This window comes from Canis lupus, chromosome 17, assembly GCF_003254725.2.
Source record: "Canis lupus dingo isolate Sandy chromosome 17, ASM325472v2, whole genome shotgun sequence".
In the NCBI taxonomy this organism is placed as follows: domain Eukaryota; kingdom Metazoa; phylum Chordata; class Mammalia; order Carnivora; family Canidae; genus Canis; species Canis lupus.
The window spans coordinates 56,994,567-57,015,900 of record NC_064259.1 but is presented as its reverse complement, the minus strand read 5'-3'; the positions used below and the strand labels follow the sequence as shown (position 1 = coordinate 57,015,900).

Here is a 21,334-nt window from a genome sequence, read left to right as displayed (position 1 = left end):
TCCATGAGAGCAGGGATTCATGCATGCTGCTCACTGCCACATTGCAATAGCCTCAGAGTCTTGATTGTACCTGTACATGGAAAAGCTGTTTAATAAATATTTGTTGAATGAACTAATATGTTCACAAAAGTAATACTTATGAAAATGAGGTTGTACTTTTGAAACTACAAATATGTAAACTGTGGCATGCACAGTAGCCATGCAACATGGCATCATGCAGCCTAGAGGCTGCAAGATTGGAGAGATTTGAATTCAAATCCTGACTACCACTTTTGAGTTGTGTGACCTTGGTCAAGTGTGTTTAACCTCTTAGTTTCATTCTATGTGAAACAGGCATAATAATGCCTCCTCATGGTATTGTTGTGAAAATCCAACAACAAAAAATGTAGTGACTGCCTCTCACATAGTAGGTGCTCTAGGAACATTAAATCCCTCTCTTCTGAGGAAGAATGTATATCCAGTGGATGAGAACTGAATAGGAGCATATAAAAGTGGGAATAGTTAAATAGGGTGCTTAAAAATGCTTATAAACATTTTCTTTCTGTTTTCTGTTCCTCCCTATGCATGAAAAGAAAGAGTGGCAGATGGGAGGAAGGTTCTTCCAGTTATCTCCTGGGTTCTGGCTTCACCTCTGATACTTACAAGGTATGTGACACTAAGCAAGTCCTAACCTATCTGTGCCTGTTTCCTTATTTAAATGATGAAGAAGTTGAGTTTGGTAACTTTTAGTGCTTTCCAGGCTTAAATTCCGTAATTCAAATAGGCAGGCCATTCTTACCTGGCTTTGCCCTGCTTCAGCCCAGTCTTACTCAAATGTGAAGTCCAGATGTTTCTAATCTTAGGCATAAAAGACTCGATTCTTTGGTTTTCAGAGGCCAAAAGAAACTGGAAAGTTTAGGAAAAGCTTTAAGCAGATGAAATTTCCTTCTCTCTGACTCCTAAACAGCCGCATTCATACTGTTCAAACTTAAGAAAACAAGAAAAGCAAAGCAGAGCAAATATGCACCTTTGGGTTTGAATCAACTATGTGAAGCTTTAAGCCATGAAGGAAAGTGTACGTGTGGTTTTTGTTTTTTTGTTTTTTGTTTTATTTTTTTTTTTAGGCAACAACCAAAAAGGAGACGTCAGCAGTTCTCAACTTGTAACTGTAACCTTGTACCCGTGTGGCTCTGAGCCCAGGGAGGAGGCAGTGGCTGGAGACTCCCTGCTCTGGAAAGCTAGCGGTTTTGTTTTCTTCTGGTTGCCACCCTGAGGCAGAGGAGAGGAGGATGTTTGGGTTTGCAGGCCGCCTGGCCACTGTCAGCAAGTTTGCAACCCTGGCCTCACTTCCCTGAAGCTGGGGGTTGGGGGGGGGGTCAGCTGCCCTGGCCTCCCTCCAATAAAGGAGCCGTAGAGGATTCAAATACCCCTTCCGTTGCAAGGCTCTGACTTTACCCTGAAAACTGACGATCTCATCTGGGAAGGGTCAGTTTAAAAAAATGACCGAATGGCCCAAAATAAACAGAGGGAACAACCACAACAAAAACTTTCTCTGCAATGTTTCCTTATAATTACTGGCCCAGCCCACCAGAACTCTGGCGGGAGTCCCCGTCCACTGTCACTGTGGCCCCCACATGGCCTTGTCTGAGTGAACCCCAGCTGACCCGAGCAGTACCCTGCCCTGTTCGCCAGCCCTGCTCCAGCACCTTCCTCGGACAGCAGGGAGAGTCCAGACTGCAGCATGTTTTGAGGATGGAGTTTGGGAACAGTCAATAGAAGTACAGCTCATTTACTAGGATCCCTAAGAGACGAGTAAACTCAGCTTAAATGATGTGTCCAAATTCAGAGAGTAAGTGTGGGGCAAAATGGGCCTCCTTATTCTTTACCTGGTGCTCTTTCCAGATTCATACACTGTTGTAGAGGGATCCAACATAGGGGGGTTAACTTTAAAGTTCTGTTTCTCCACCTTTTCTTTCCAACCAAATCCTACTTTGTTGACCAGGGCTGTTTCAAAAAGCGTATTTTGAATTTTGACTTGAGGACAATGACTAAATCTTACACAATGTGTAATGGTACCTTGTGTGCACCTCAGAGTTTGTGTTACCTAGTTGCCCCCTAGAGCAGCACTGTGAGGTTAGCAGTAAGCAGAGTGGGTAAGGTATGGGCTTAGTTTCCATGCCTGCAAAATGGGAACGGAAATGGCATCTACTTCATTGTGTTGTCATGAGGATTTCATGGAACAATACATGTAACGCACAATGAAAATCCCAGCAAATGTTAGAAATTGTTAATATCCCAGGAGCCTTTTTTTTAAAAAAAAAAGGTTTTATTTATTTATTTGAGAGAGAGCAAGAGATAGTACCAGTGGGGCAGGGCAGAGGGAGAGGGAGAAGCAGGCTCCCCCCTGAGCAGGAAGCTCAATGGAGGACTCAATCCCAGGACCCTGGGATATGCCAAGGGCAGACACTTAACCAACTGAGCCACTATCCTAGAAAGCATTTATTATTCCTTTTTATAGATGAGAAAATTGAGGCTCAGAGAAGCTGAGGGACTGTAGTCATACAATTGGTTAGTTCAAGAGAGTCAGGATTCTGCTCAGTGTCCTGGCTCCATATCCAGGGCACTTGCTGCTCCTCTGTTGATAGTGTGGATAGTCAAAGGTGGTTCTGTGCCATGTGTCAGGCATGTCTGCCCCTGGCATCATGGGATGACATGTTTTTGTTAAGCTCTTACATGCCTGAGGTGCTGGGAAATGGATGCTTCAGAGGTGATGGAGGCTCTCATGTGCAGCCTTTTTATCAAGCAGTCACTGTACAAACACCAGTCAAGGAACCGAAGTGTGAACTAATCCCTGGCTCAAGTTGGACTCAGAAGCAAAGTCAGAAGCCTTTGAATATTCTCACCTTTCCTTTCTTTTTGCAAGGCTTCCATGAGGCTCTAAGAATATTCTGCTTACTCTGATATGAGAGCCCTCTTCACACTCTCCTGTGTTACAGTATTTTGGGGTATCCATCTGGTTCCCCTGTCGGAACTGTGCTCATGGGGGCCAAAGATGAAACACTGAGGTGTGGGAAGAAAATATGTGAGCACTTGTTTTTATTACTCTTTAAGATTCTAAGAAAATTAAGCTTTACCAATGCTTAAAAATCAGTACAGTAGAGCTTGTATAATTTTTAATAAATATACAGTTGTTGGGAATGTGAGTTTTTTTATGGAGTAGCATGATGAAGAGTTTGGAGCAATTGTTCTAGAAAGTAAGCTTCTAGAGGGCAAGAAATATATCTAGTTCTGATTTGTATCTGATCCTCATTATCTAGCATTAAATGACCATTCCCCAAATAAGTGAATTTAGCAACTATATGAACTTGTCTTTCTTTGTTTCTTCTGGTCCTTTCATTATCCATCTATATCTTGTTCAATATTTTGCCAAGATATGAGCAAGTAATAAACCCATGTTTAAGAAATAAAGAATACAAATTGCCATGAGAAAATTAGAAAGTGTAAGACTGGTAGTCCCAAAAAAGAGTTAATGGGATATTACTCAGCCATCAAAAAGAATGAAATCTTGCCATTTGCAACAACGTGGATGGAGCTAGAGAGTATAATGCTAAATGAAATAATAAGTCAGTCTGAGAAAGACAAATACCATATGATTTCACTCATATATAGAATTTAAGAAACAAAGCAAATGAACAAAGGGGGAAAAAAGAGACCAATCAAAAAACAGACTCTCTTGGGTGCCTGGGTGGCTCAGTCGGTTAAGCATCTGACTCTTGGTTTCGGCTCAGGTCATGATCTCAGTGTGGTGAGATTGAGCTCTGCATTGGGCTCTGCACTGGGCATGGAGTCTGCTTCAGATTCTCTCTCTCCCTCTGTCCCCTCTTTTTCTAAAACAAAACAAAACAAATGAATTAATGAAACTCATAATTCTAGAGAATAATTAGATGGTTACCAGAGGGGTGGTGGGGTTGGGTGGGTGAAATAGGTGAAGGGGATTCAGAGATCTCCTGGATAATCTCCTAGTGCCTATCTTGATGAGCACTAATATATGGAAGTGTTGAATCACTAAATCGTACACCAGAAACTAATGTAACACTGTAGTTTAAAAAAAAAAAAAACACTGTAGGTTAGCTACACCGGAATTAAAATTTAAAAAGAAAAAGAGTTAAAGGAGGTTAATAAGGCATTCATGAAGCAGGCAAAAGTAGGCAGACCTCATGGGCATAAAGTCAGGCATGGAGCACCAGCATTGCTGTCTGAGAAATCAAGTGTGCTCTGAACATCTGAGTGTTTTCAAAGTGAGCACTGCCCCCGACCTTCCTCTTAAAGTTGCAGAAAGGAACACAGTGCAATGAACAAGGGTCTTAGAGAAAGATGTACCAGCTCAATTACTCTCATGGCTTGGTGACCTAGGGTGAAGCCCCTAACCACCTGTTTTCCCCAGCCCCACCCCAGAAAATAGTTCTTGACCTGAAAATGAGGTTGGATTAGATGATTTTGGAGGTCCCTTCATGCTTTGAAATGGCCCTGAATATAGATGAAGTTGGTAGTCGACAGTGCTGGAGGTTCTAGCAGCAGGGAGGGGCATCCAGACTTGGGGTGTCCACTGTCCCAGCAGCATTCACATGGTGTCTTCATGCACTGTTCTGCAGCATAACTCTAGAAGTCCTTTCTGGCCAGCCTCTAAACCTGGGTTTCCAGTCCTTCTGAAAGGCTTGTGAACCATTCAATACCCCTTAATAAATTCATCTTCTGCTTCAATTAATCAGAGTTTGTTTCTGTTGTTTGCAACCAGTGCATCCATTATTTTTCTAAAACATGCACTTTGTTGAAAAAGAAAAAGTGAAAAACAATATTTAGGACAGAAACAATAGCAACACCATCTCCTTCCCTTTCTTACCTCTTCTTGAGCCACTTTGCTTCTCTAGAGGTAGCCATAGTTGATAGTTTCTTACATATCCCTCCAGAGACATTCTCTGTCAATGTATCCAAGAAAAGATACTTTAAAGACCACCATGCAGACCAGTGGGGTCATTCTCTGGGAGTAGTTCCTTATCCTGCTCCTAAGCCTAATATATGTTGGAGGCAATTCCATAAATATAAAGGTGCCTTATTCTTTCTAATGGCTGCTTAGTATTTCATTGAATGAAGATTCTGTAATTAATGTAGCCAGTCTTCTGCTGTAAACATTTGGATTGCTTATGGTTTTTATGGCTACCAAAAAAAAAAAAAAAGGCTGTAATGAATATCCTTAAAATTTGCCTTCAATATGTCTTAATGCCCAGAGCAAACATAGTCATAGGACAGATTTTTGGTAGTGAAGTTGTTGAGTTAAAGGGTATAACTTTTATTTTTAAATTTTTAAAAAGATTTTATTTATTTATTTATTTATTTATTTATTTATTTATTTATTTGAGAGAAAGAGAATGATAGGGAAAGCACGAGCAGGAGCAGAGGCAGAGGCAGAGGGAGAAGCAGACTCTCTGCTGAGCAGGGAGACCGACTTGGCATTCGATCCCAGGGCCCTGGGACCATGACCTGAGCCAAAGTAGATGCTTAACCAATTGAGCCACCTAGGCTCCCCAAAGGGTATAACTTTTACGTTTTGGACAGATAGTACCAAATCATAATACAAAGAGACTTCACCAAATTTTAATCCTACTAAAAATGTCTTAGTTTCCCTGTCTTCCTTATCCTCACTTCATCAATTTGTATTATGAAATTTTGATAATTTTGTCATTCTGGTAGGTGAAAAATGGTTTCTAGTTTTAGTGTTAATTCATTAAACCATTCATTAATTGTTTTCAATTGGATTTTGATCTGTTTTTAATTCTTTTGTAAGAACTCCAGACTTTAAGAAAACTGTATCTTTTTCATATTTGTTGCAAATATTTTTTTTGATTTGTATTTGGTCATCTGACATTATTTATTTGATTTTGTTTTGGGTCTTGCAGAAGTCTTTAATTTTCACAAAGTCACATTTGTCTATATTTTTCTTATTGCTTCTGAACTTGCTTAGAATGGCTTTTGGATGGGAAGCTTTGCACGGTCTCAACATTGAACATGTTAATTTAGAGAAACAACACTTGAGACTTCTGGTTAAAGAGAACAGATTAAACACACACATTGTGATCCATTCCCTCCTAGAACTTAACCCAAAATTAAGTTTTGATGAAATAATATATTCACAAACCAAAAAGGTGTAAAAAGGCACAGAGCAAAAAGGTTTCCCTCATCCATGTCTCCCATTGGCCTGGGTCCCATCGTCTTCCTGTCCATTAGTAAGCTTTGTCACTAGTTTGTTATGTGTGTATCCAGAGTTTCTTTATGCATATGTAAGAAAACAAGAATTGAAGTAAGTGGATTTTTTAAAAGGCTAAACCTATAAGGACAAAGAGAATATGAAAAGGATAAGAGCAGGATAATTTTAAAAACCGGAATGTAGATGAATGCTTGGCAACTGAAACAAGAGATCTAAGTGAGGTGAATTAATTCTAAGCCAGCAGATGAGAAAGCTAGTGTCACTTGCTTTACACTTCAGAATTCTCCACATGCTCAGCAATTTGTGGCACTAGATACTTTGGTATTTTGTGTATAAGGCTGTGGTTAAAAACACTACGACAAGTTGAAAGTCAGTTCAAGAAAAAAGGGGTCCCCAGACCCCCTCTTCCCTTTGCATCTGTCAAGTGGACTGCTCGTTCGCCAGTGACCAAAGAATGGAGCTAAGACAAAGGGAGAACCAAGCATAGTTGTGTGAAGGATAATATACTGAAGAAAAAAGGAGATTACTTACAGACCCCCTGTATTCTTCCTTTACATAGGTTGTAACGCTGACATCCAGTCTGGAGATTTTCTTGGAACCCAACACATTGGGGAGAAATGCCCTAAAGATAATTTGGAAGTGGCAGCATCTTTGAGAGAAAAAGAAAAATGCAGGGCTCTATCGCAGGACCCTGGGATCATGGCCTGAGCCAAAGGCAGATGCTTAACTGCCTGAGCCACCCAGCAGTCCCAAGTCTATCACTTTCTAAGCACAGCAAAACAGCTGTGGGAATGAGGCCTCCTGAAAGCACACTTAGTCCCACCTTCTCTTCTCATCTTCCATGTCTACCCACTGGATCCCTCTCCACAGCCTAGAAAAATGCTCAAAAATACCCCCATCTAAAAGAAAAATAAACAAAGCAATTCTCCTTTTAACCAATTGCCCCCATTTTCTCTTCTCCTTCATCATAATGCTTCTGAAAAGAATATATGCTAACTTCCTCCTCTTCCTTTACTTCCTCCCCGCGTGCTACTTTTTGACCCTGTGCAATCTACCTTTCACTCTGACCAGCACGGCAACTCAGACGACTTTTCTGCTATCAAATCCATTGGTCCTGTTTAGATCTCATCTTTCTCTCTGAATCCTCCTATCACCCACCAGCCATGTCACTCTTCTTCCTGGTGTTCATACCTCTCTCACCTTGTCTTTGCCTCTGCCGTGTGGCCCCTTGGCAGGATAGGCATCCACAGAGATTCCCTGACTCCCTTACAAGATTTGGTATCTGCCTCGGTCTCCAGCCTCAGGTGTGCCCTGTCCCGCTTGCTCACTACACTCCCATCACACTCAGGTTCCACTCAGTTCCTCTTAGACACTCAGCTCTAGTTGCCTTCAGGCTGATTCCCTCTACCTGGGACCCTCTTCTCTGACCCACACCCCAGCACTCTGGCTATTTCCGACTTGACTTTCAGATTTCAGTGCCACCCAGGCACTCCTCATATCACCTCATTTTTATTCTCATGGCAACTCTGTGAATAGGTACTATATTATTAGGTCCACTTTCGGCTGAGGAAACTGAAACTTAGAGAGACTGAGTAATAATGCCCAAGATCTTACAGAAACATGAGAGTCAGAGCTAGAATTTGAAAATACATTTCTCTGACTCTGTGGGACTTTTTATTTACCATATTGTAGGGCTTCCTAGTTGACAGATCTTCTACATTCACCTTCCCAAACTTTCCTCCCCCTCATTCCCTCTCTTCTGTCTCTCTGCAGCTCTTCCAGGCAGGATGATGGTATGGGGCAGGCAGCTGAGGAGGTCCTGGCAGCTTTTCTTTTCTAACACCTGTTTCGGAGAAGTACTCAGAAAATCTGTGAGGTAGGCAAACTATGATGGTGGTCAATGTTCTCATAGTTCTCCTGCCCTTTCTATATGCTCTTTCTATTTCTTGCCTTCACCCATGGCTTTGATCGCTCCGCAGTGTGATGTCCTACTCAGGCCTTCCACCCTGCCCACATATGCCCTAGGCAACTTCCAGTCCCTTTCCCTGACAAAAATGTACCTGGCACAGAAAAATGATCACAACAGAAAAGGAACTGATAAAAAACAATAGAGATGAAATATTGTATAAATAGTTGTTAAGGTTTGAACTGTGTTCTTCCCACCCCACTTCATATGTTAGAGTCCTAACCCCCAGTACCCCGGAGTGAGACCTTATTTAGAAATAGGGCCCTGTAGGGGCACCTGGATGGCTCAGTGGTTGAGCGTCTGCCTTTGGCTCAGGTTGTGACCCCGGGGTCCTGGGATTGAGTCCTGCATCAGGGTCCCCACAGGGAGTCTGCTTCTCCCTCTGCCTGTGTCTCTGCCTCTCTCTCTCTCTCTCTCTCATGAATAAATAAAAGTCTTTAAAAAAAGAAATAGGGTCTCTGTAAATATAATTATTGAAGTTAAGATGAGGTCATGATGGAGTAGGGTGGGTCCCTAATCCAATACAACTGTTGTCCTTATAAAAATAATGTCATGTGGAGAGAGAGGAATGCATGCAGACAGAAGAGCAGCTGAAGATGAAGGCAGAGATTGCAACAATGCAGCAGAAGCCAAGGAATGGCAAAGATGGCCAGAAAAACCACCTGAGGCCAGGGGAGGGGCCTGGAACACGTTCTCCCTCGCAGCCCTCAGGAGAACAAATCCAGCAGACAGACACCTTGATCTCAGACTTCTAGCTTCCAGAACTGGAGATAATCAATTCCTATTGTTTAAGCCACTCCATTTGTGGTGCATTACTGTGTTGTGGCAGCCCTAGCAAACTAATAAAAGGAGTATGATCCCAATTTTGTAAAACAGAACAAACCCCATATATGTTATAGATTATTCTCTCTCTCTCTCTCTCTCACACGCACACACACACACACACACACACACACACACAATGAAAAGAAGTATATAAAAAAAGCAAACAGTGGCTCTATGGGGTGGGTGGGTGATGGGTAATTTTGCTTTGTACTTTTCTCTGCACCTTTGGGTTTTTTCTCAGTTCTCTTATATCCCTACAAATGTGAGCAAAACCAGAAGGGGAATTTCAGACAGGGAGCATGTACTGGATTACCCAATTTAGAATGTGGCCCAGGTACAAAGAAAGTAACATGGAAGAAAAAAACCCAAAATTATTAATAAATTAATAATAGTTATGTTACAAGTAATAGGATTTTGGATTTTTTTTCTTATTCTCTATTTCCCTAAACATTTTCATGTAATGGAAAAGTACTTTTATAATTAAGAAACAGGCTTACAAAGATAAGGTAAGAGGCAGAATGAGTAACAAAGTTTGACACATTTCTAGGCTTCAGTTTCCTGATCTGGAATTTGAAAATAGCCATACCAATCCTCCAGCATTGTTGTGAGGTGTAAGGTGCCTAGCATGCCTGGCTGCCGGTCAGTTGGTGTCCCTAGAGGAGGGAGAGCAGCTCTAAAGAAGTAAATAGCCTGTGTTCTCCTATCTCTCCTTAGAGGATAGCTCAGTTCTTACAAGAAGGCTTCGCCCTGGCTGCTAAGCAGGGCATGTGGATGCTGCTTGGCACTGGCATCTGTGTGTGGTACGTGTGGATGTGGAGAGGGGGCTGGCACATGGGCACTGGCTGGAAAGGCGACGGAAAGCAAGCGAGATTGGAAGGTTGATTGGAGAAAGATTGGTTAAATGAAGGTAGCTTGATCTGTTTGGAGTAACATTTCTTCGTTTGGGGTGGGAATCTTATGGGGCAACTGGAAAGGAATGAGGAACCACGAGAAAGTAGAAAACACAGCCAGGAAGCCAAAAAATTCCCTCTGGTCAGAATAAAGGGATGCCCTGCCTCCTCATTTCTTTGCTGAAAACCCTCCAGGAATGGAATGGGTAATGTAACTTAATATGATAACTTCCCATAGCCTATGGGAAAACATTCTTTCCTGAGGAGCAGTGTTCCCCAAACATCTCTCCTTCTGGCCATATCTGTGTTAAGGTGTTCTTTTCTGGAGAGTGTCTAGGCAGAGACTACCAGAACATTTAGCCTTGCCTCTGACTTACCTCAACAGGAGAGTTCAATTCAATTGAATCTGGCCATTTGTGACTACAAATTATTCCTTGCTCTCCAAAAATTCTGGGCTGCTTTGCTTTTTTGTGGTCAGCTATACCTTCTCCTACCCCCATCTTTTCTTTTTAAGATTTTATTTATTTATTCATGAGAGACACAGAGAAAGAGGCAGAAACATAGACAGAGGGAGAAGCAGGCTCCCTTTGGGGAACCCAATGCCCAACTCCATCCCAGGACCCCAGGATCACAACCTGAGCCAAAGGCAGAAAGCCAAAGGCACCCCTTGTATCCCCTTCTTAAACCCCAGCAACTAGGGAAGAACTGTGTCCCCACAAATGATATTCACTATCCTTTCCTTTATGGGAGGTCACTGATTGCCCTCCCCCCATCATCCCTAATGCCAAAATCTACATGTCTCCTTTCATTTTATATCTGCTAGTTATGTAGCAGATTATATTAAATGAATCTTATATATTAAAGATTATATTTAATATAATTTTTATATATTTAATATAATATTAAATAGTGAAAAGAAGAGAACACAAGAATTGCATGTAAATTATGATTCTGGCTATGTAAAAACAAAAAATATATATACACATGTACAAAGAAAATAGCGTGGAAGAAAAAACCCAAAATTATTAATAAATTAATAATGGTTGTGTTACGAGTACTAGGATTTTGGATTTTTTCTTATTCTCTATTTCCCTAAAAATTTTCATGTAATGGAAAAAATACTTTTAGGGACACCTGGCTGGCTGAGTGGTTGAGCATCTGCCTTTGGCTCAGGACGTGATCCCAGGGTCTGGGGAATGAGTCCCACATCAGGCTCCCTGCAGGGAGCCTGCCTCTCTGTGTCTCTCATGAATAAATAAAATCTTTAAAAAACAAAAGTAAAACAAAACCAACGGTTCTTGGGGCGCCTAAGTGGCTTAGTAGTTAAGTGTCTACCTTCCATTCAGGTTATGGTTTCAGGGTCCTAGGATGGAGTTCCACGTCACATTCCCTGCTCAGCGGGGGAATCTGCTTCTCCCTTTCTGTGTCTCTCATGAATGGATGAATAAAATCCTTTAAAAAAATACTTTTATAATTAAGAACAGACTTACAAAGATAAGGTAAGAGGCAGAATGAGTAACAAAACTTGATAAAATAAATAAAACAAGTAATCTAGTTGTAGATAAGGTTTCCTGGAAGTAAATATACATAGTTCTTAGCCCAATGTGTATTAACTGATGGAGAAATAAAACCGCTGAATGCTTATGGAAGACATTTAACCACGTGTCACCCTTGTCTACTCTAAGAATGACCCAAAGGAAGAACAGCATGGGACTTCAGACTTGTTGGGCATTTGAGGTAATCTGAGGGGCTGGGAGTCCAGGCACATTAGAGGTTTGGGAGCTGCAGGGAGACTGTGTAGACTTCACCAAATGTGGGGGTTTCCGGGAAGTGCTTCAAGCATGACATAGTGAGGCTCTGATACTGTTTATTTTTAGAAGTCCTGTTGAGAGGAGTATCTTTCACCTCTCACTAAATTAACCGTGCTCCTTGGAACCATGGACATCTTTCTGCTGTAGCAGCAATAGGATCAAAGCACGTGTTTAGAACAAGAAGTGAAAAACACCAGATGTGAGCAAAACCACAAGGGGAATTTCAGACAGGCAGCATGCACCGGATTACCCAATTTGGAATGTGGCCCAGGTCCCAGGACAGACAGACCCTCTTAGGATCAGGCTGGAGAGACAGAGGTTATTGATCCTGATTTAAGCCAAATGCCGCTAACTTGACCTGTGACCTTGCTCAAGCCAATGACTTCCTCCAAACCACTTTCACTGTCTGTAAACTGGAAGGAGTGGCTCATTTTCTCTCAGGAAGAGCTAATGGAAACCATGCTAAAAACTAGAGATACAGAATGAGGCATGCTCTTGAAAACTGATGGCAGATTACATAGGAGGACATTAAATATCACACCATATACATGCTTACGGTGTGTAGATATAAATATTTTGTGGGAAGGATATGAGTAAAGAAACCATGGGATTAAAGATTGTGTCACAATTCACAGAGTCAGTAACTGGAGGGGGTGTGACAGGATATATGTTTTCCTTCACCCGTAGCTCTTTAGCTCTCCTGGGGTCACCCCAGATCTAGACAAAAGCATACTACCTAGTACAGACTGCTAAGTAAATGTCAATATAGAATAGAGCTGAAACTTCAAATTGCAGTTTTCTTTACCACTTACTTGTACGCAACCTTGGATAAGTTACTCCACAATTTTATATCTTGGTTTCCTCATCTGTAAAGTGACTATAATACTAACGTCTACCTCGAAGAGGTTGTGAAGATTAAATAAAGTAATACATCTAAAGAGCTCAGAAGAGGGCTGCGTGGGTCATATTTGCTCTTTAAAAATTATTCTTATCATTTTTTATAATATTTGCTCTTATTATGTCCCCAAGCCTTCAGTATGGACCTAAAGGCTCTCTGCATTTCTTCATTTTGTCTCAGTTTCCTCATCCAAATGTTTCCCACATTCTTGTTCCATTCAAGAATATTTCCTGCTTGTCTTATTCATCTACATAGTTCACTGCTCCCACTGGGCTTTAACCCAGCCTTACTCACCCCCTACAAAAGCCATTAATTTATTCCTATTCCTACTGGCTTTAAGTCAGTCTCTAAGCTGACCCCCCTTCCCCGCCAGAAATCTATGAAGCATCACTAAGTCCTCTGTTCGTCCCCTCTTGAGCTCTCTTAACCAGGGGAGGTGCCCCACTAAAGATTAAAAAGTGTGTTTCACTCATTTTTAACAGAACTAGTTGCCAACTATGGCAGTCACAGTATAGAACAGGGAGTCACCTTAGAATCACTAAGTATGGCCATATTCAGGAATCATGGGCATAGTGACCTCCCCACCCCCACCCCCTGACCCTTTGGTGAGAAGTTGTCACTGGAGAGGAAGAGAGATGTTGTACTAGGTCCAGGAAGACAGATGCTGGAATTCATCCTAGTACTCATGTACTCCAGAAGTGGCTGCATATGAGAATAGGGAAAAGGAAAAAATAAACTGAAGAGCGAGGGTTATGATATTTTGGGCCATTGGAAGATGATGGGGCACTGCGGAGTGGAGTATTATATCGGGGAATCACTTTTATTAGAGTGCCAATGAGAATGGGCTCTACTTTGGCACACATGGAGCAGCAGAGAGAGGACCCAGCCACCACAGCCCTTCCCTGGACATCTTTGTCACCAGCTCTAGCATCATTCCTTCCCACGAGTGTCCTTGCTGCCCCCAACCATCAAGTTTGATTATGTGATCACTGTTATTGTTATTACCACTCTCAACTTCAAATCACTTAGCCTTTTCTTCATCCCTCCACCATATCGTTCTCTACGATGTTTTTATGACAAGATCAGAGGGATCCCTAAAGATGATTTGATTCCAGAGAAATGTTTGAGCCCCTATTACACAAGCCTAAAATCCTAGGGAACACATAGATGAGTAAAACACGGTTACTGCTCTCAGGGAGCTCATATCAGGATATCACATGGTTTAGGTGGGTTTGCTAACTAACAATCCAGCGATGGCCTAGCTTCCCCTAATTATCTTCCCTATTGACCCTTCGAGTCACGTTCATTTACTTAACACGCATTTATTAAGCACCAACTATGTGCTAGGCACTGGGCTAGCCTTAGGATGCCACAACAAATAAAACAAACATCATCCTTATCTTTAGAGAGCATAACTACAATGTAAAAGAATTAGGCTCAATGATCTACATGGTTGACTACAGAAGGAATAGGTAAGACTTTGTGTCCCTGTCTCTCCTCCCATACAGTGGGATGCACTCCACCCTACTTCCTTCTCCCAGTCATTATGCAGTGAAGTTACAGTTGAAGCATATTGTTATTTGAGTTGGACTTCAGGGGCACCTGGGAAGAGGAGGGAAAAGGACAAATCTCCACTACAACAATGCATAGCTGGTTACTCCATGTCCTGGGCTCCTTCCTCACCAATATTCTCATCATCTCTCTTCTCAGCAAGCATCTTTCTTACTACCTCCTGAGTCTGTATGGGTTAGAATCTTTCCAATATACAAATATGAAATATCTTTGGTTTGTTAATGAACAGTCTTCCATCATTGAAGGTAAAGTCAACTATATAAACATTAAGTTTCCAAGGAAGGTGGGGCACCTGGGTGGCTCAGTGGTTGAGCGTCTGTCTGCCTTTGGCTCAGAGCATGATCCCGGGGTCCTGGGATCCAGTCCCGTGAGGAGCTTGCTTCTCCCTCTATCTATGTCTCTGCCTCTCTCTGTGTGTCTCTCATGAACAAATAAATAAAATATTTAAAAAAAAAAAAGTTTCCAAGGAAGGAGAAGTGAAGGACTTCCAAGGAAATGTTTCCCTTATTGGAAGAGGCATGTAAGATGGAGGCAAGCATCAAATTTCTCTTGATGGCAATAAAACTACTTCTTAGAATGTTAGGAGGGCTAGCTAGTGTAAGAGTGACCAAATAAGGGATGTAATAAATCTCCTCAGGGCCACTGACTCTTCAGAATAAGACCCTAAAGAATGAGTCACTGTAACCAACTCAGCCAACTATTGACAAACTGTGCTATCAAAAGAGCATAATATTGGAATAGAAAAGAAGCATTATAGGTTGTATTGGATTACTAGGAGTACAAGTATAAAGTTTGGAATCAGGTGGTCCTAGTTTCAAATTTCAGTCCAGGTTCCTCTTTGCCACCCGAGCCTAGGGCAATTTATTTAGCTTTTAGCTTCCCCATCCCTTTATTTTCTCATTTGCAAAATACAGACAAAAATTCCTATTGAGAAGAGGGTTTTTTTTTTTTAAAGGACTATATAAGGTGACATAATTGAAGGCCCTTGGCACAGAGTAGTCACTCTGAAAATGCTCCTCTCTTCTTTTCATTTCACAGATTAAAAACCAAAGGCGAGGGCCCACGATGAACCAGTGTCATACCTGGACTAAAGCCCTGGCTTCCTGACTTCTCGTCTCACTGTCTTTCAGTTGTTTTCACAGTGGGAGCAAAGATAATTGAAAACACATTTATCTCTCTGGTTTTCTAAAGCTTGAGGGGGTTGACATTTTTAAAATGTAGGTGGGGTGAGAGGTGTAAAAAGCAGATTTACTTTGTTGAGTTCACATTGCTTGAGCACACACCTCACATGGTAGAGGGAAGTGGCAGGGCATAGCCAAGGAGGGATTAAAGATTGTGTTACATTAATCCACAAAGTAAATAACCCACATGTCTACAAGTGAGAGGGGGGTGTGACAGGGTGTCTTTTTGTTTCTCACCCTTTGGGTCTCCTTCAGGCCACCCTAGATCTAGGCTAGTTTTCAGGAGGTCCTATGTAAATCTTTCCTTCAGAGTTCTGAGTTTGCTAATGTGTGGATTTGGCAAGGAAGTGCAAATTAAAGTAGTCATGCATGAAAAATCACTTGTAACCTGCAAATTATTTCAGTATGGGATTGGCAATCCACGTGTTTGAGTAGAAAGAGCCCTGGGCCAGGGATGGGATGCCTGGCTCCCCTGGCACCACCACTAACTACCAAGGGGACCTAGAAGAGGAAGCCAACTTCTCTGGGCATCTGTGTTGTCATCTGTAAAATACCATCAAGTACTGAATGCAAAACAATGGCCACATTTTATTTTCCCTCACCCTTACAAGAAGGCCATGCGGTAGATAGTACTCTCTCCATATCAGAGGTGAAGAAATAGAGGCATAGAGATATTGCGATTTGCCCAGTGTCTTTCAGCTAGGGAGTAGTAGAATCTGATAGAGCTGGGTATTGAGCCCAGAATGTTCTCTTAACCTCTAAGACAGACTACCTATATCGGGAAGGGGAAAATGGATATTAAAGCTCAAAGCACTTTAATGAAGTTTAGACAAATGTTCATTACATCATTTACAGGGTATGTAATCCCTAGGCGGTGCCTGTGTTCAAGTCATTTTCAGCTCATTGACTTTCTTATTCATCGCTTCTCATCTGATCTGAGAGCATCAAACCACAGTTATTCTCTTTCACCTCATTTGTTTTGGTGTGAGGTCTCCTCCCACACTGGCCGCATTCGGGGGAGCCCGCACCACTTCTCGCGAAGTGGGAGAGTGTGAGTGTAGGAAGCCACTCTCACCCACACATAAGCTTGTACACAAATACCCCCGCACAGAAACACACGCGTATTCATGTTAGTTTGTTATACGCATCCATGGTTTGAGAAACTGACAGTTTAAGAATCTGTCCTTACGATGCCAGTGCATACACCAGGAATAAATAATGTCCCACTGTTGAGGTTTGGAGTGAGAAAACGCTGTGGTAAAGTAAAAGGAAGTAGAGACACACGTACTAAGGAGAATACCAAGAGACTCAGACCCATTGGCTTCAGCTCCAACCCTGAGTCCTGCAATAAGCTTATGAATTTCTGCCAGTGCATCTAGGCTCCTGAAAAGCCCTTACTCTTGGTGAGCAGTAAGCTTGACACAACCTCAGTGTCTCTTCGAGAACCGATTCTGAGCTTTTACTCAGGTATCTGTGTATGGGTTCCAGGCGGTGGTGGTCATCAGACTGTAAACTTGGGAGGTTCAGGGTCACATCGATGGGATTCTCTCTTCAGTGGTTTGCCATCACATGCAATTAGCAATTTCGTGATGACAACACTTCACTCTTTTTTTTTAATTTTTTAAAAATTTTTATTTATTTATGATAGTCACACAGAGAGAGAGAGAGAGAGGCAGAGACACAGGCAGAGGGAGAAGCAGGCTCCATGCACCGGGAGCCCGACGTGGGATTCGATCCCGGGTCTCCAGGATCGCGCCCTGGGCCAAAGGCAGGCGCTAAACCGCTGCGCCACCCAGGGATCCCCAACACTTCACTCTTGCCCCTGCTTTTTGTCTGGTTTGCTCAGGAGACAGATACAAATGAATTTATTTATTACATGTGTACTTATCAAACACCACGATGAAGCCATTTCATTTTTGCATTAACCCTTAATGGTGACAGAGCACATTCATGATTAGGATCACACTCAGACTCCCAAGAGTCCTTTGGAATAAAATTATTACCTACTTCATGATGTTCGTGAGGATTAAATGCAATCCACTGCAAAAAGCACTTAGCGCTGGGGGCTGGCACAAAGTAAACATTATTAAATGTTCCTATTAGCATGACTATAGACATGATTAAGTATTATTGGCCCTGTTTACTGATGAGGAGCCACAGCTCAGGGAAGCTAAGTCATTTGCTTACGTTGTAGAGTTGAATGGTAGAATTCAGTTAAAAATCGAAATCTTCAGGTTCTAAGGCCATTTTAGGAAATTATCAGTTGAGATTGCAATCATAGAAGGAAGAAAGCGGAGCCTCAAAGAGCTTACATGACAGGTTTTATGGTTGGTGAGTAGGCAAAAGCGTTTAGGGAGAAAGAACTGCTTAAGGGGGAGGGAGAGGCCCAAGTGACAGACCACAAGCAGCTGCATAATTCATTTTTACTTCCACAAATGCTGTCTTCCCTCTGTCTCCTCGCATACACCGTCCTCCTGCTGCCTTTCCCCTCTTCTCACCCCTTCGCCTGAACAATGGTCATGTGTCCAGGTTCAACCCAAACATCTCTTCAAGGAGGCTTTTCTGAGCCTGGTGTCGGTTTGTACCTTCTGATATCAGCATCCACAGCACCCTGACCTCTTTCAGGAATGCTAGTCTATTGTCTAGGACGTAAGCAATGAGAAGTCAACTTTATCTTCCTTGCCAGCTGACGCATCCTCAGCACCTTTACGGCGTCTGGCACACTTGTTAAATGCGGAGCAGATGTCAGCCAATATAAAGATGCGGAAGACTAAGGAAAAAAAGTGGGAAGACACGAATGAATGCGAACTTGAAATGCTTTCCCATTTTGCCACAGAATCACTCCTGTGTGGAGTAACGAACACAGGTGTTCATCCTGTAGGGCCCGTAGCTAGGCCGAGCCCCCTGCAGACGGAGGAAAGGGGGCTACGGATGAGCCCTTTCTCCCAAACTGCCTCGTAGGCGCGGAAGAGCCCCGGAGTCCCCGCTCCCTGCAGCTGCCTCCCCAGGAAGCGGTGTCGGGACTACAGGGATGGACCTGCCCAGCGCAGCAGGGAGGCAAGGAAGGGCTTCCGCGGGGGGGACGCATTTCTGACTCTGTCGTGTTGACAGTAAAAAGAGGCAGTGATGGAGCTTTTGGCAGGAGGTGTCCAGCCTTGGGGAGTCCTCGTGCGGCCCGGGCCGGCCTGTGGGCGGCGGCGCTGCGGGGAGGACCTGCCGGGCCTGGGGCCTCGGGCTCGCTAGGGCAGCGCCCGGGGAGGACGCGGGGGCGCAGCTCGGGCCAGGGTCGTTTTGTTTACGTTCCCACCTCGCAGCCCTGGGAAGCCCCGAGTTCCCACACTCATCGAGGCAGGAAGGTCGCCACGGACACCTCATCTGTCAGGGTCGCTGAGTAACTGCAGATAAGCAGCAGCTGCCCATCGCTGTCGGGGTGGCCTCCCAGACTGCGCGCCGCCGCCCAGGGCCCCGGGGTGCGCCGTGGGGAGGCCCCGCGGGAGTCGCGGGGAGGCGGGAGGTGCCTCGGGTCTGCCCAGAGCCGCTGCCCACCCGGCCCCGGACCCACCACCGCGGCCGAGCTCCGCGTCCTGTCCCAATGCTCCGCTGCGCTTTCTTTCTCACGTCGCTCTGACCACCAGCCGTGAAGAACGTAGAGCAGGTGTTTTTGTGTCCATTTTGCAGATGAGTAAACAGCCTCAGGATGTTGGGCAGACTCGCCCAGGTTCTCACAGCTAGTCACTGCACAGGCCTTTTGGCCACCTCCTTTTCGGTGGGTCTTTCTGTTACAAGAAGCCAACAGGGTAAGTTCCAGTTTTTGTCGCTGAAAAAGAGCTCTTGCTCCCAGGTTGAACCTGGCTTTTTTTTTTTTTTTTTTTTTTTTCCCCCTCAAAGAGTTTATTTATTTATTCATGAGAGACACGCAGAGAGGGGCAGAGACACAGGCAGAGGGAGAAGCAGGCTCCATGCAGGGAGCCCGATGTGGGCTCGATCCCAGGACTCCAGGATCACGCCCTGGGCGGAAAGCAGGCGCTCAACCACTGAGCCACCCAGGTGCCCCTTAACCTGGCTTTTAAACTGTCTTCCACTCAGGCTGGGGTGTCGTGGGAAACACTCTGATCTTGGAGTTTTGTTTTGTTTTTTTTTTAATTTTATTTATTTATTCATGAGAGACAGAGAGAGAGAGGCAGAGAGACACAGGCAGAGGGAGAAGCAGGCTCCCTGCAGGGAGCCTGACGTGGGACTTGACCCTGGGTCTCCAGGTCCTGGGTGGCTCAGTGGTTTGGCACCTGCCTTCAGCCTAGGCCCTGATGCTGGAGTCCCAGGACTGAAGGCGACACTAAACCGCTGAGCCACACGGGCTGCCCTGATCTTGGAGTTTTGAATCACGATTCCTCTTTCTTGCCAGCCATGTACTTTAGTAGCTGTGTGATTCTGAACTTGATTTCTCTGAATATTCACTTCCAGATGCATAAAACGGAGGTAAAGTCCGCTAAGTTGCAAAGTAAGAATAACAGTAAACACTGTTTTTTATATTCTAGACTCAGTTCTCAGTTCTAAGCACCTTATGTGCATTGGCTTGTTGAATTCTCAAACAAATCTGTTATTCCATATATGCTATTTCATTTCATTTTATAGATAATGATACAATGGCAGAAATAAAGAAACCTGCCTTGGGTGACACAGCAAACAAATAGCAGAGCCAGGATTCCAACCCAGGCTGTAGGACACCAGAGCCCAGTGCTTAACTGACTATGGCATGTTATACTGACTATGCCAGTTGTATTTACCATCTACAGTAGGTACTCAATCAATAGCTATTACTAGGAATTAGGACAGGATTGACTTGATTTATAAGCATAGTGCTAACTATCTGAACTAATTAGGTAAATCAAAAGGTTGTCCACTCAAAAATATCTTCAGTTTAACATGTCATGATTTCTAACTTCCCACCACTAGGGTGTCCCTTTGTGGCAGTGAAGACTCCTCCGGGACATTTTGGCAATATCGGGAGAAATTTTGGGTTGTCACAACTGTGGTAATGCTACTGGCATCTAATGGGTAAGGCAAGGTATGCGACTGAACATCCTACAATGCACAGGACGGTCCCTACGACAAAGAATTATCTGTTCCAATATGTCAACGTGTTGAACTTTAGAAACTGCTTTAGCATTGATGAAAGCAGTCTTGAAGGATCCTGTTAATATACACATTTGTCACATAGAATGGCAAAGTAATGCTCTGTTAAACATCTATTAATATGTTAACACAGTTCGATATATGCAATTATTTATTATTACCTATTGTTATTGTTACTGTTGTTGTTGCCAAACAAAGCAGATGTGCCCTAGAAATGCTCAGGCTGATTTAGGGCATGTGGTAGAGTTAGAAAATTGAGGCCGTTTTTTTCTGTCAAGCGATGTCACCAACCCCCAAATTGCTGACATTTCTTCCAATATGTTGAAGTAGGTCATAAATAAGCTCACAGCAATGCCATTTCCTTTCAGCATGCAACTCTCTGAATTCCTGATATCTCTTGGCTCAGTCAGCTCTTGTTTTAGTCACCGCCCCCCCCCCCCATTTACGTAAGTACCAAAGATGTATTTTTTTTAAGGTCTGATTTTGTTGGACCCTTCTGGAAACTCCTTTAGCTACTGACATCTTCAATATGGTAAAAATTTACTTTACCCATCAGAACTTTGGCCAAAAGATGAATCTTGGTACCTTATGCAAGTATGAAATATCTGTAGTGCTTGGCAGCACATCTGGATCTCTTACTTTGCTGGGGAACACTGTGCCTCACATCATTGTGACTCATTGATTTCCATATCATCATACATTAGCTTCAAAGACTCTATGAATAATCGGGAAAGGAGTTGTATCAGTTAATTTAGGCTAGGTTATGATGCAGTAACAAATGATCCCAATATCCTAATAACAAAAAAGATTTATTTCT

At 43.2% G+C, this 21,334-nt stretch overlaps 1 long non-coding RNA gene across 1 annotated transcript; it reads left to right on the top strand.

Annotated features, from left to right (window-relative positions):
- Window positions 1–18,969: 18,969 nt before the first annotated feature.
- Window positions 18,970–20,964, top strand: LOC125752739 (uncharacterized). Its single transcript, XR_007402896.1, has 3 exons — window positions 18,970–19,181; window positions 20,338–20,449; window positions 20,886–20,964. It is a non-coding gene; the product is annotated as an uncharacterized LOC125752739 (long non-coding RNA).
- Window positions 20,965–21,334: the final 370 nt, after the last annotated feature.